This window comes from Protopterus annectens, chromosome 7.part0 (assembly GCF_019279795.1).
Source record: "Protopterus annectens isolate FY-2018-M chromosome 7.part0, PAN1.0, whole genome shotgun sequence".
Classification (NCBI taxonomy): domain Eukaryota; kingdom Metazoa; phylum Chordata; order Ceratodontiformes; family Protopteridae; genus Protopterus; species Protopterus annectens.
Window position 1 is genome coordinate 1,889,325,954 of NC_056739.1, and position 14,748 is coordinate 1,889,340,701.

Here is a 14,748-nt window from a genome sequence, read left to right on the forward strand (position 1 = left end):
ATAGAGGATGTCCACCAAACAGTTTTGTGTTTCCTCTAGGAGCAAGTTTTAGTTCTGTTGTGTATGGCTGAGTCCATGCAGTTGTACAGATGCTTGTGTACTGCATTGGCGTACTGTTGAGCATAGTTGTCTAAATCCTCTGAGGGCAGGTAGTGTTGTGACTCTACAGATATTCTCCCTTTGGAGGTTGTAGTCAGATTTTGAAAGTTGTTTAGCTTGATTATGGCTGGGGAGGTTGGGTGGGATAGAAACCTTGAATGAGACAGTGTGATGATCTGATCTCACCAGGGAAGAGCATACTATGGGAGTGGTGCAGTGGTCGCCCATGTTGGTGAGAACTAAGTCCAGAATGTTATCTCTCCTTGTGGGGGATGAGACGAGTTAGTGTAGTGAGTTAGAATTGATGAAGTCAAGGAATCATTGAGTGAGTGCATTAGTGCAGGAATAGTTCACCCAGTCTATAGTGGGGTAGTTGAAGTCACCATGGATCAGCGTGTTAGGGAGTACCTTGATGGATTCAAGTAGATTCATTCTTATTATATTCCATAATGTAGATGTAGGGATATTTATTCACATAGTATAATAATAACTAGGATTTCATGGGGTCTATATTAGAACACCAAACATTCAAAATGTCGTGTGTTCTAATATCGAACCTTATGAATCGAAAATTTAAAACATTGAACATTCAGAACAGCAAATTTTTTCCCAGGGAAAAAATGTGCTGTTCCAAAACACATACACACAACACAAGCACATTAAACAAACAGCAATCCACACACATACACCTAAACTCTTACACCTAACCCTACACTAAACTATATATACTATATATACACCACTAACTATCCACCCAAACCCTAACCCTAAGGTCCGTCACTATCGCACAGTCACCTCACCCATGCCCTAACCCTAACTCACCTACCCCACCCTAACCCTCATATCCACACAATCGCACACTTATCTGACCCATGCCCTAACCCTAACTCACCTAACCTGCCCTAACCCTCACGTCTACACAATCGCACACTTACCTGAACCCAACCCATAACTTTCCATCACAGTGCTGAAAATACTGAAGCAACAGAAACAGACAAACAAATTCTTTCCCTAGGAAAAAAATTGGTTTTCTGTTTCTTCGATATTTTCAGCGTTTGCTGAAAAGGGGTCGATATTAGAACACTCGAAATTTTGAACATACGGTGTTCTAATATAGACCCAATTTCATGTGATGTTGGCCATTAGCCTAGTAATGTCCTATGGCCCTATGACTAGTTGACATGTTAATGTTGCTGTCAATTACATGTGCTATATTGAGGTGTGGATATACAGTATGGCTACAAGAGGCTATTATAATCTGTGATGTGAGCTAATGTATTGATGGCCATTGATACCATTGCATTACATGCTCCTTATTTAAAATTTGCAGTAATATGTCCCCTGAGAATTGTTGACATACTATCATACACTTTTATGTATATTGTTGATGTATTAGGACATATATTGTAGTGGAGCAGATCAAGTGTCTACACAGTTCACATTCCACCATCACAGTGATGGATTCAGTATGGCATAGGTGTGCGGGTTTACTTTCATTCACCAAATTCACACTTTGCTGAAGATCAAATACCCTACCCCAAAACAGTGAAACTCCAGTTCTATGAAAACACAGTATTCCAAACTACACATCTCCAAAATTAAAACCACTAAAATGCAAGCCCCCCCACCCCTGCACAACCCATACTCCCACACCCCCTGGAAATTATATATACCAGTAAGTACAACAAAACCAACCAGACTGTTCGAGTGTATATTGAATACGATGTACAAATTTAATGAGCCACAGGATGCAAAGTTTGTGCAATTTGGTTGTGGTTTTTAATTATATATACCAACTCTGAGATTGCACTACAGTGGGAAAAAGGATAACCTCACTGTACCACAATCTAAAGCAAAAAGCTTCAACTGCTGTGAACATTCCACTCCCATTACTGCTTTAAATAATGAAGGAAAAACTGCCAATCTTTGTTGGGCAAAGCATGGCTCAGAATACTGTGTTTTCATAGATCTGCAGTTTTTCTACTTTGATGCCAGGTACTTGAACTTTGGTAAAGTGTTATTTCGATTAACAGAAGTAGACCCAGGTGTGCATATATCTACATAACATCATTGCATGCTCTGTGACACACATCAATATAAATTCATATTGATTAGATGGTTGTATAAGTCTTGAATCATGCACGTTGTTATGCTGTGATATACACAACCAATGTATCACATTTTGATACAATTGCAACTTTGTGGAATTCATTGTTTGTGCAGTTGTGCTGCAATACCCAAGGGTTACTGAGGTGGTCAACAGCACCGTTGTGTGACTATTAGCATTTGTGTCTGGAAATGTTATGCATGAGCCACAAACAACTGATCTGTAATACATCCTGATATGGCATCAAGTTGCTCAAACACAGCTTGCCCATTAAACACATATAAGCATATGTTGAGCAATTGATGGAAGTACATGACATCAGTACAGTTGTACAACTGTGTGCATAGTATCAGTGCATGGAATGTGATAAATGACCAAGATTGTATTTGTAGGTCTTTTCACAAAACATTTATTTCAAGACGTTTGACATATTAAGTGGAAGACACAACTAAGTACAGATCTCCATGGAGATGGCACCAGAAATACTCAACTGGGGGAATAGATAATCTGCTAGCAGACAGTTTGTCTCACATGTCACTGCCCTGTTGCCACTGTCCATCAGTCAAATTACACATACAAACATTACTCATTTTCTGTTCTAAGCAGGGCAGCACATCTGTGTGCTCTATACAGCCAATAGCATGACTCAAAACATGGAAATACCCAATACAGTTGGATCCATACTTCAACACTGCATCTAGACAGAATATATTCCCATAGAAGGTGCACATCAACATGCATCATTTTGACTGTGGGGGGAACATCACTTGATGCATGTATGTATAGAAGCAACCTGACTCTCCTCATCTGTGAGTTTGACCAACAAGTTATCAAGGACCTTTTCTAAAAGGACATGGGTTGTATCCTGACTGCGTGCAAAACATATGTGTGATTTGTTCAAGCTACATCATGTCACTTATATCTGTTAGATGTCCTCAAAATAGTCATCAAGGGCATGCACAATGATAACACTAACATTCTGCAGAACTTAACCTGTCCAAGGCATTTGGACATAAATCCACTCTGAGGTATTACTGAGACACTGTCACAAGTGGCCATGAACACTGATATCACCAAGTGGGTAGAGCACTGAATCACATATGTGACAGAAAATTAAGTTGAAGTATATGAAGTGATCTATATCTATCTGCCAGTGATCAAGTCTGTGCCTCAGGGCTCTGTGCTATACCCTTTCCTGCTCATTATTTAAGTCCCAGATGTCAAGAATGACTTACACATCTTTTGTCCAAACAGCTTTGTGGAGGACTGCAGATTCTGGACAGTCATTGAAGCCATGTGTGATATTAGTAGAATATAGACAGTATCAACACACACAAAGGATTGCTGCCACACCATGGAGACACAGATGAACAAAAATCACTGAGTGATTTGTTACATTATAAAAGAAAATACAGCACCTAATATAATATAGACAGCACACCCCCTATGTACAGACCAGTTATTATCTGATCTGTTTACTCAAGTAGATGGTATGGTGAATGTCCACCAGCATGTGCCTATAGTGGTGACTACTTCTTTGTGTGTAACACAACTTCTGAGTATGTGCAGGCCATCCATATCAAAGGGCATTATAGTTCCATAGTTCTCAGCCCTCAACACGCCAGTAACTGAGTACACTGAACCCTTTTTCATGTACCTCACAACAAAATTTCCAGAGATGAGTTACTCAAGTGTACCACATTTGCCACAGTGAGCTCCCACACATCTTATTGGTAATACCTAAGTATTCTTTTGTTGCATAAATATTAGTGTTTAATGGTATGGAACCTTCATTAAGATGTTAAGCAAGATGTATGTGTGATGTGTTTTTCTGTGATGCTCCCAGTATGTACATAGCTGATTGGCAACATTGATGGCATGGGTTACACTCCTGACTGTGTGGTTTGTGCCAATATATGCCTGTCACTAGCCAGGATTTCTCATATTCTCACATACAGATATAACACTGACCCTCTCAACACTTCCTGCACATGTTAAATTTTGAGGAAAGTGTGCTTGATTCCCCTGATAGATTTCTGACAAATCATGACAGCTATACAATTGTGTTCTTGCAGAACCATCTATGATCACTCACATGCACATATGTTATGTTGACAACATGTGACTAGTGGTTTTATTATTCTGATATTGTCCATGATTGTGCACGCTTCTGTCTATTGTTGCCCATAAGCCTGTTACTATATGTCCTGTTTGGTTCAGATCTGTGCTGAAATTACATTCATATTCAGGCAACACATTTTGCAGACCTTCACAATATGCATTTAACCCCATTGTATATACTGTCCCTGATATATGCCTGTCCATTGTTCACATCATGATGCTTATATTACAAAGAATTTTCCCCACTGATATGTCACCTTGTGCAACAGTTACATAAAATACAATAACTGTGCAGTACTTACTGTATCATGAAGATATGTGACTGGTGTTCATGCTACAACTTTTTTCATTAACACAACTTAATCTGCTGTACACTACCATGTTTCACTTGTCCTCTTCTACTGTGTTCATTCCTAGAATTCATATGTGTGTCCCTTTGCAGTACACACACTTCCCCTATTTATTTATAAAGCAGTCTATGAACCCATGCTGATTATTTACAAAACTTTGAATCAGTATGCCTGAAACAGATTTCCAGACTACTCTGCATTGTATACACTTTCATGTAATGTGGTTGAACTGTATGCATTGCTGTATTAAAGCCCTGGTGGTCACTGTGGTTTTCTGCGCAATCCCACAGATGTAGTTCACCCGTAGGTAAACAGATGTTCATGTGTACAGGTGTACGGGTTTCTTGGATTTCTGGAAACTATGCTTGTTTATATTTAAACGCAGTGCACAACATGCATATCTAATTAGAGCTGCTGCTCACTTTGCAAACACATAAATTCCATGAAGGCTTTGTGCTAAGCATACACGGAGTTTATTGAATCCCCAAGTATATCCCTAAAAAAGAACAAGTACCTATTCATACTTCCCCCTTCTTCACTCACATTCTTGTTTCAATCAGTTTTTCTCCCCTGACTCTCTACCTAAATATGCCACAGACTTGCTTCTTCTTTTCTTCTCCAACTTCACATTGCAGTTCTTGTTTTATTATACAAACTTGATTTTACTTTCACTAAACTAGCTACATTTTCAAATTCATCAAAAAACTTTTTCACATTGCATTTGTTACTGTTTTTTTACGATCTGTAATACATCCTGATATGGCATCAAGTTGCTCAAACACAGCTTGCCCATTAAACACATATAAGCATATGTTGAGCAATTGATGGAAGTACATGACATCAGTACAGTTGTACAACTGTGTGCATAGTATCAGTGCATGGAATGTGATAAATGACCAAGATTGTATTTGTAGGTCTTTTCACAAAACATTTATTTCAAGACGTTTGACATATTAAGTGGAAGACACAACTAAGTACAGATTTCCATGGAGATGGCACCAGAAATACTCAACTGGGGGAATAGATAATCTGCTAGCTGACAGTTTATCTCACATGTCACTGCCCTGTTGCCACTGTCCATCAGTCAAATTACACATACAAACATTACTCATTTTCTGTTCTAAGCAGGGCAGCACATCTGTGTGCTCTATACAGCCAATAGCATGACTCAAAACATGGAAATACCCAATACAGTTGGATTCATACTTCAACACTGCATCTAGACAGAATATATTCCCATAGAAGGTGCACATCAACATGCATCATTTTGACTGTGGGGGGAACATCACTTGATGCATGTATGTATAGAAGCAACCTGACTCTCCTCATCTGTGAGTTTGACCAACAAGTTATCAAGGACCTTTTCTAAAAGGACATGGGTTATATCCTGACTGCGTGCAAAACATATGTGTGATTTGTTCAAGCTACATCATGTCACTTATATCTGTTAGATGTCCTCAAAATAGTCATCAAGGGCATGCACAATGATAACACTAACATTCTGCAGAACTTAACCTGTCCAAGGCATTTGGACACAAATCCACTCTGAGGTAGTACTGAGACACTGTCACAAGTGGCCATGAACACTGATATCACCAAGTGGGTAGAGCACTGAATCACATATGTGACAGAAAATTAAGTTGAAGTATATGAAGTGATCTATATCTATCTGCCAGTGATCAAGTCTGTGCCTCAGGGCTCTGTGCTATACCCTTTCCTGCTCATTATTTAAGTCCCAGATGTCAAGAATGACTTACACATCTTTTGTCCAAACAGCTTTGTGGAGGACTGCAGATTGTGGACAGTCAATGAAGCCATGTGTGATATTAGTAGAATATAGACAGTATCAACACACACAAAGGATTGCTGCCACACCATGGAGACACAGATGAACAAAAATCACTGAGTGATTTGTTACATTATAAAAGAAAATACAGCACCTAATATAATATAGACAGCACACCCCCTATGTACAGACCAGTTATTATCTGATCTGTTTACTCAAGTAGATGGTATGGTGAATGTCCACCAGCATGTGCCTATAGTGGTGACTACTTCTTTGTGTGTAACACAACTTCTGAGTATGTGCAGGCCATCCATATCAAAGGGCATTATAGTTCCATAGTTCTCAGCCCTCAACATGCCAGTAACTGAGTACACTGAACCCTTTTTCATGTACCTCACAACAAAATTTCCAGAGATGAGTTACTCAAGTGTACCACATTTGCCACAGTGAGCTCCCACACATCTTATTGGTAATACCTAAGTATTCTTTTTGTTGCATAAATATTAGTGTTTAATGGTATGGAACCTTCATTAAGATGTTAAGCAAGATGTATGTGTGATGTGTTTTTCTGTGATGCTCCCAGTATGTACATAGCTGATTGGCAACATTGATGGCATGGGTTACACTCCTGACTGTGTGGTTTGTGCCAATATATGCCTGTCACCTAGCCAGGATTTCTCATATTCTCACATACAGATATAACACTGACCCTCTCAACACTTCCTGCACATGTTAAATTTTGAGGAAAGTGTGCTTGATTCCCCTGATAGATTTCTGACAAATCATGACAGCTATACAATTGTGTTCTTGCAGAACCATCTATGATCACTCACATGCACATATGTTATGTTGACAACATGTGACTAGTGGTTTTATTATTCTGATATTGTCCATGATTGTGCACGCTTCTGTCTATTGTTGCCCATAAGCCTGTTACTATATGTCCTGTTTGGTTGAGATCTGTGCTGAAATTACATTCATATTCAGGCAACACATTTTGCAGACCTTCACAATATGCATTTAACCCCATTGTATATACTGTCCCTGATATATGCCTGTCCATTGTTCACATCATGATGCTTATATTACAAAGAATTTTCCCCACTGATATGTCATCTTGTGCAACAGTTACATAAAATACAATAACTGTGAAGTACTTACTGTATCATGAAGATATGTGACTGGTGTTCATGCTACAACTTTTTTCATTAACACAACTTAATCTGCTGTACACTACCATGTTTCACTTGTCCTCTTCTACTGTGTTCATTCCTAGAATTCATATGTGTGTCCCTTTGCAGTACACACTTCCCCTATTTATTTATAAAGCAGTCTATGAACCCATGCTGATTATTTACAAAACTTTGAATCAGTATGCCTGAAACAGATTTCCAGACTACTCTGCATTGTATACACTTTCATGTAATGTGGTGGAACTGTATGCATTGCTGTATTAAAGCCCTGGTGGTCACTGTGGTTTTCTGCGCAATCCCACAGATGTAGTTCACCCGTAGGTAAACAGATGTTCATGTGTACAGGTGTCCGGGTTTCTTGGATTTCTGGAAACTATGCTTGTTTATATTTAAACGCAGTGCACAACATGCATATCTAATTAGAGCTGCTGCTCACTTTGCAAACACATAAATTCCATGAAGGCTTTGTGCTAAGCATACACGGAGTTTATTGAATCCCCAAGTATATCCCTAAAAAAGAACAAGTACCTATTCATACTTCCCCCTTCTTCACTCACATTCTTGTTTCAATCAGTTTTTCTCCCCTGACTCTCTACCTAAATATGCCACAGACTTGCTTCTTCTTTTCTTCTCCAACTTCACATTGCAGTTCTTGTTTTTATTATACAAACTTGATTTTACTTTCACTAAACTAGCTACATTTTCTTTAAATATTTAATCATTGGCATATAAGCTGTATTTATTCTTAATTAATGTTGTCACATTATGCATAATTTAGTATAATTGTATAAACTGTAGACTTTTTGTTACTGTTTATTTATTATACATTTTTTAAGATTGCAAAATTGTTGTTCTTAAAACTTTTTTGTAACACTTTGGAGCTATTCTTCCCAGGCCTCCACTGAAATGGGCACCTACTCAGTCAGACATTCACAGTAATCAAATGTTAATAACTAAATAAATAAATAAATAAAAATTACCTTCAAAAGTGAGCATACAAGATAATTATAACAATGGCTTGTTGAGTAACTTTTGAGTATATGGTGACTATTTTACTTGAAAGGGTTGTCTGCTTCATGGCTTGACAGTTACGCACATGTTGTTCTTTTGTTGATTATGCATTGACCTAGGTTGCATTTTTGCTTTTTGATAGACACACCTATTTTGCTGCCAGCAACTAAAACGTGGGATTTATAAACCAGTTGGTAGCATTTTCATACATGGTTTTATGAGTACTACCAAAGTGGGGCCATGGCTGCTAAGTGCAGTGCATTACCTATTAATGGGGATATGACTGATAGACAGTTCGTTACAGGCAGGTCCACCTGTTAAGTCTCAGTTTACTGAAGCTGAACATGAGGTAATATTACAGGCCCTCTGTTTCCATGGTAGATGCCTCATTGGTTTGCAACTCTCAATCAAGCCCTTCCATGACTATGACTGGAGACAAGTTGTTCAGGATTTAAATGTTGTTGGTGCCAGGCCCACAATATACTGTGTTATGGCAGAGATCCAGTAGCATTCTTCACAATGTCACCAACAGTAGGGAGGCTGTGGCATGTGAGACCACTGCAGTTTGCAAACCATCTACTAAATCACCACTTGCAGAGACAGAGGAGTTCTTGACCTCCTCAAAGGCCGTACCAACTCCAGTGATTTCCATAATGCTGTGCTTGATGTAGGGGTAAAGATGGATAGGCCACAAGTGATTTCAACAGGTGTTGCCCCAGGTATGTGGTCTTCCCTTTGATGTGTCATCTATTTGCAAATTTTAGTCACATTTCTTATTTGTAATACCACTCTCTTCCATTCTGAATAGGCATATCTGGCATAGAGTTGCACCAATCATTTGCACAGGTTATGGTCATAGTTAAATTGTATTATCCTTAATTTTATTTGCTATGATATCACTTGTATGTTCATCATATTGATTACTGATGCAGTAGCCTTAGCTATATGTAAATTATATCCTGCCAAGGATATAACAACCAGCCAGCTTCCAAACTATCAAGCTAATCTGACTTAAAAAACAGGTTTGGGTGCCAAGCCAGGCTTTTGAGGATTGATGGTCAGCTTGTTCTTTTATTTTGTTCGGCAGTTAAGTACCCTTTGAGGAAAAAATACTTCCATTTAAAAAAAAAAAATCTTTGGTTTTCATAAACACTTTCCTGTTTAGGAATATTATTTTAAAGCTGAGTTTTTGTTTTAATGGACTGTCATGAGAATATATTGTACTTTAAAATGAGTGTGATTTTTTTCCCTGTCAGTTTAAAAGTTAAAGTATTTGGAAACAATGTTTTTCTATGTAGATTTTTTTTTTTTACATTTTGCGGCTGGAAAATTGTTTTGAAATTTCTTTTAGTATTTTTTTATTTAAAAAAATATTTTTTTAAAGACTTTAATTTTTTACTAGCTTTTGCTGCTTGTATCCCCAGGAAAGAGGCCCCATTTTTATCTTGACCATGGAAAAAACTATCGGCCCCACAACTGAGCCTTATTCCATCCTTAAATAGAAAAAGTGATGCAAACAGTCTTTGACACCACAGTAACCTAGCAATTTGATACATGCATAGGTACGTAACTGCTGTGGCCATTAGTTGTACCTCAGACCACACATCTTTAACCCAGCTCCAAGGGCGCCCGCAGGCAAGTGCAAGGGGGTGCACTTGCACACCCTTGGATTTTTTTAATGCTATCTGTGATGATTTGGTAAAACACACTTTTTTCTATCATTTCCACTTACTTTTTTTTTTCTGTAGAGCCTGCATCATTCAGAACTTTGGAAGAGATGTTAGTGGAGGTGGCAGGCAGTCATATGACAAGATGATACATAATTAACGACTGACGAGCCTCAAACTCCTCCGTAAACTTTACAACCGTAGTTGCATAGAGTTAATTGGATGACTGCAGGTGGATGGTGGAAGAGTATCCTATTCCTGACATGAACAAACCAAAGATTCATCATGTGGTGGAAGGACTGGAAAGGACTGATGGTGGTGTTGTGCACTTAGTTTTGGTATAACAACAAGAAGGTAGGATGATCAAAGACAGGGAAGAAAGAAGTCCACACCTGACTAAGGTAATTTTTCTTTTGTACACTGAACATTTTGTGCCAAAACGCGAAAGTGGCGCAGTTGAGACGGAGTGTGTGAGTGCCCAGTATTTTCCCTAGTGTCCAGTGCCCTCCAGGGAACAAGAAAGAAGTCCACTCCTGAGGTAAATTTTTTTTTTGTAAACTGAACACTTGGTGCCAAACGCGAAAGTGGTGCACTCCTCTAGTGTCCAGTGCCCTCCGGGAACAGCCATTGATTTATTGCTTTCAGCTGCTTGTCATGTTGCATTGCATAGTGTGTTTATTTATGTATTTATTTTTTTAAGTTTGACTGAATTCTTACTGTCAGTAGCCTCCACTGTTATCTTTGAAAGGCCAAGCCATAACTCATTTGACTTGATTATATGCCTGAAGAATTATTTTTTGTGTATGGTTATATTGTCATTGACCTTTAAGAAGATACAGAAACTTTTATTTTACTACAAGATTTAAATAGTTATGAAATCTGGTGGCATCATCAGTTTAGAAGAGGATAAAAGTATGCTTTTATGTTAGACTAGTTTCATTGCTGTGCTAGTTTAAATGAAATTGGGAGCTAAATGCAGATTATTTCCTGTTTTTTTTTTTTTTGTGGTCACTGTTAACTATTCATATGAGTGTTACTTAGAGACTGACCCTGGCAACTTCTCAACAGAGGAAGGTACTCCCACACAGAGTGAAATGTTCTACAAATGTATAATGAATGTACCTGGGTATTGGGCATACACAACAAAATATTAACCTTGTTATATATTCAGTGACTGATAAAATACCCTCACAGTAAAACTTATATTATTATGCTACAAACTTTCCTGTAAGTGTCTAACCATGCAGTTCCTAACAAATAGCTTTAGGGTTTGATATGGGGATTGTTTGTTATGGCAGGCTTTGCTGTTTTGCTGTAGTATAACTAGGTGTTAGTACTTTTGTTGGTGTGGAGCTTAATGGTCTTCCTTGACTTGTGTCAATGCCATTTCCCAGTTGAGGGAAAAATTGAAAACATTTCATTTTATTTAGAGACTAGTGTGAAAACATTGCAGTTTATTTACCTGCTACTGTGGGATTTTGCTGTGATATGTTTGCTTGGAACATGACCTTTTTTAAGAATGCCATATTTTGGCTAAAACCGAATTCAGATATTTGACTAATGCTAGAAAAGTCTTCTGTTATGATTTTTGAGGTTTAAAAGAAATAACTTTTACCAGTGAAGTGGATGTGCATTAATAGGTGAAAGGTATAATGTTGCTAGATATGATAATTAAAGGATGATCTTGCTTCCAGAAGTTAAATAGGAAAGAAATTATTTTGTTTAAGGGGAAAAAAAAGATGTTTGTTAGTCCATGTAAGCACCATTCCTGGATTGGCGCTTTCTTTTGCTCTGTTTTGTAACCCATCTACATTGATTTATTAAAGTAACTGCACATCTGTATTAGACTTCCTACATCTAATAACTGGAGTAAAATCTTTAAGGTATTTCTTGTCAGAATATATTTTTTTGTGCCTTGATATAGATTTAGTACTATTGCTATGCTGTCATCAAGGGAGCCCGCAGGATTTTTTGCAGGGGGGTGCAGACCCAGAGACCCACCCACATAGCCCCACCCACCCACACAGCCCCATGCCCACACAGCCATTCCAGTGTCCCATTACTTGACTATTTCTCCCCGTTTGTCATAGTCACTGATCAAATCTCACAGTGAGCATATTGTTTTATGCTTTACGTCTACAGTGATTACAGACATTTGGATTTAATTTACAACTTTTATTTCAAACGCCCAAACACTGATAGACATTTCCTAAACCTAAACAAAGCAATAGTCTTACAATGAAAACAGACTTAGCATCTCTACCTTTGAAACTCACATTGGCCAGTGGCAGGTTGTTTACCTTTGAGCTGTTTTCAAGCAATAGGCTCCTTGTACACCTTGTTAGGGCAATGCAAACATTCTTTGATTTACCTGATTGCATTAATTATAATACATAATTGAATTATATCCCTTGTATTATATAGCACCACTTGTTTGAGTGTGTTTTAAATTTATAGTTTTAAACATTTTTCCAGGAAGCAATGAAACAAAACATAAACCAATAATGATAAACTGCCCACTTTAGAACATTTCAACCATAAAAGGCCACTCAGACTTGTGTCATTACAACACACAAATATCAGTCAATATACACAATCTCTGTGGAAGTAAAAGTCATCTGAATAATTCCACATTAAAGATATCTGAAACTAATGAAGAGGTTGTTGCTAGAAAACAACTGTATATTTCTGTGTTTCATCTACAAATTCAGTGCCTGCTGCTGTCAAAGAATAAATTGCCTATGGTAAATTAAAAAAAATGTCAGTACTTCCGGAATAAGTAAGCCTGGGAACGTCAACTACATCTACTTTTAGAGTACTCTGAATCCACCTTTTTATTCTATCTAGAATCCTAAAGGTTGTAGCCATACAGATTGTTATGAATCAAGAAAGTCAGCTGCAACAGCAAGACCAGGCTGAATTACATAATACAAATTAAAGAGCTGGAGGTGGCAGAATTAAAGATGTTAAGATTTGCACCTGTATTAGACCTCATACATTTAATAACCGGAGTAAAATCTTTAAGGTATTCCTTGTCAGAATGTGTTTTTTGTGCCTTGATATAGATTTAGTACTATTGCTATGCTGTCATGAGTTAATGTTCTTAAAAACAAAGGCCGCTGAAAATGTTTCTTTGAAGGGTGCCAGTTTCATATCCACCTTGCCTTGTTTATGATGTCACATGTGAAGGTGTAGATGTAATTAGCCTTATTTAATATAGTAAACTCTATTAACCAGAGCTCAAGCAACCAGAAAAAAATATCAAAGAAATACAGTACAGTTTTCATGTGTTGCACTTTCTGCCCCCCCCCCCCCCGCAGAAACATGGCTTACATTTTTAGAGTTTGAATTTTTAAAAGGAAGATAGAAATAAAGTCTCTCTCACCAACCTTGAGAACAAGTCAAACCAAACAAATAGTATAGGGTACAGTATTAGTTAGACCTATTTTTAACAGTAACTCTCAAGCAACCAGAAACTACAGTTATCTGGCATCTACCCATCCCCATGGGTGCCTGACCAGTTAACCGAGAGTTTACTGTATGCTGTCACTGTTCCATAGGTATCACCCCTCATTGTCTTGTAACTGCATTACTTTTAAGTGATTCCTTTCAGATATATATTCAGGATTAGTCTTTGTGGATTGTTTCAGCATGTATTCCATTACATATTGCCCTTTTTTAATTAATGTATGCCTAGGTTTGCATGTGATACAGTCTGAGAATCTGAAATATCATACATTTTTACTGAATAGATAAAAAGTATGAGAAATTTAAAGCATTTCCAAATGTTAGTATTAGAACTTTCAAAATAGCCCAACCCAGTGGCAAATATAGAAATTTAGAAGAAATATAGCTGGCTTGATAAAGTGTGTGCATGTTGAGTATTCTTTGTGGGAGGGGTACCATAATCCCCTGGGTAGTGAACTTGAAAAAGGGTGTGGTACAAGAAGACCTCTACAGATTGGTGAGGTGAGAACATTTGGGTATGGATTGTTTAGGTTCACTTCAGAACTGTAGACAAACAGAATTATGGAATAGTCTCCAGTAAAATAAATGAATAAACTCAGTAAATGAGTGGTTGTGAGTGACAAAGGAAAATGTTAAACAAGCAAGGTAGTGGAGACTGTGATTGTTCAGGAGGCTGTGACAGTGGGCCGGATTCCAAAAGCTGTCAGTGTAAGTGACTTAACTAAGGTGTGTTACACCAGAGTAAGTCACATACACTGAGAGCTGGTCTTTTGGAATCTGGCTCCTGGTGTGAAACTCTTCTTACGTAGACATTACACCAAAGTAAGTCACTTACACCAAGGGCAAGTTTGACTTTATAAATTATTATGTGTGATGCATTTCCTGATGTGTTAGGTTATTGCACTGATAATTTTTCTATTAATATGTGCATACTTATAAGTGCTTG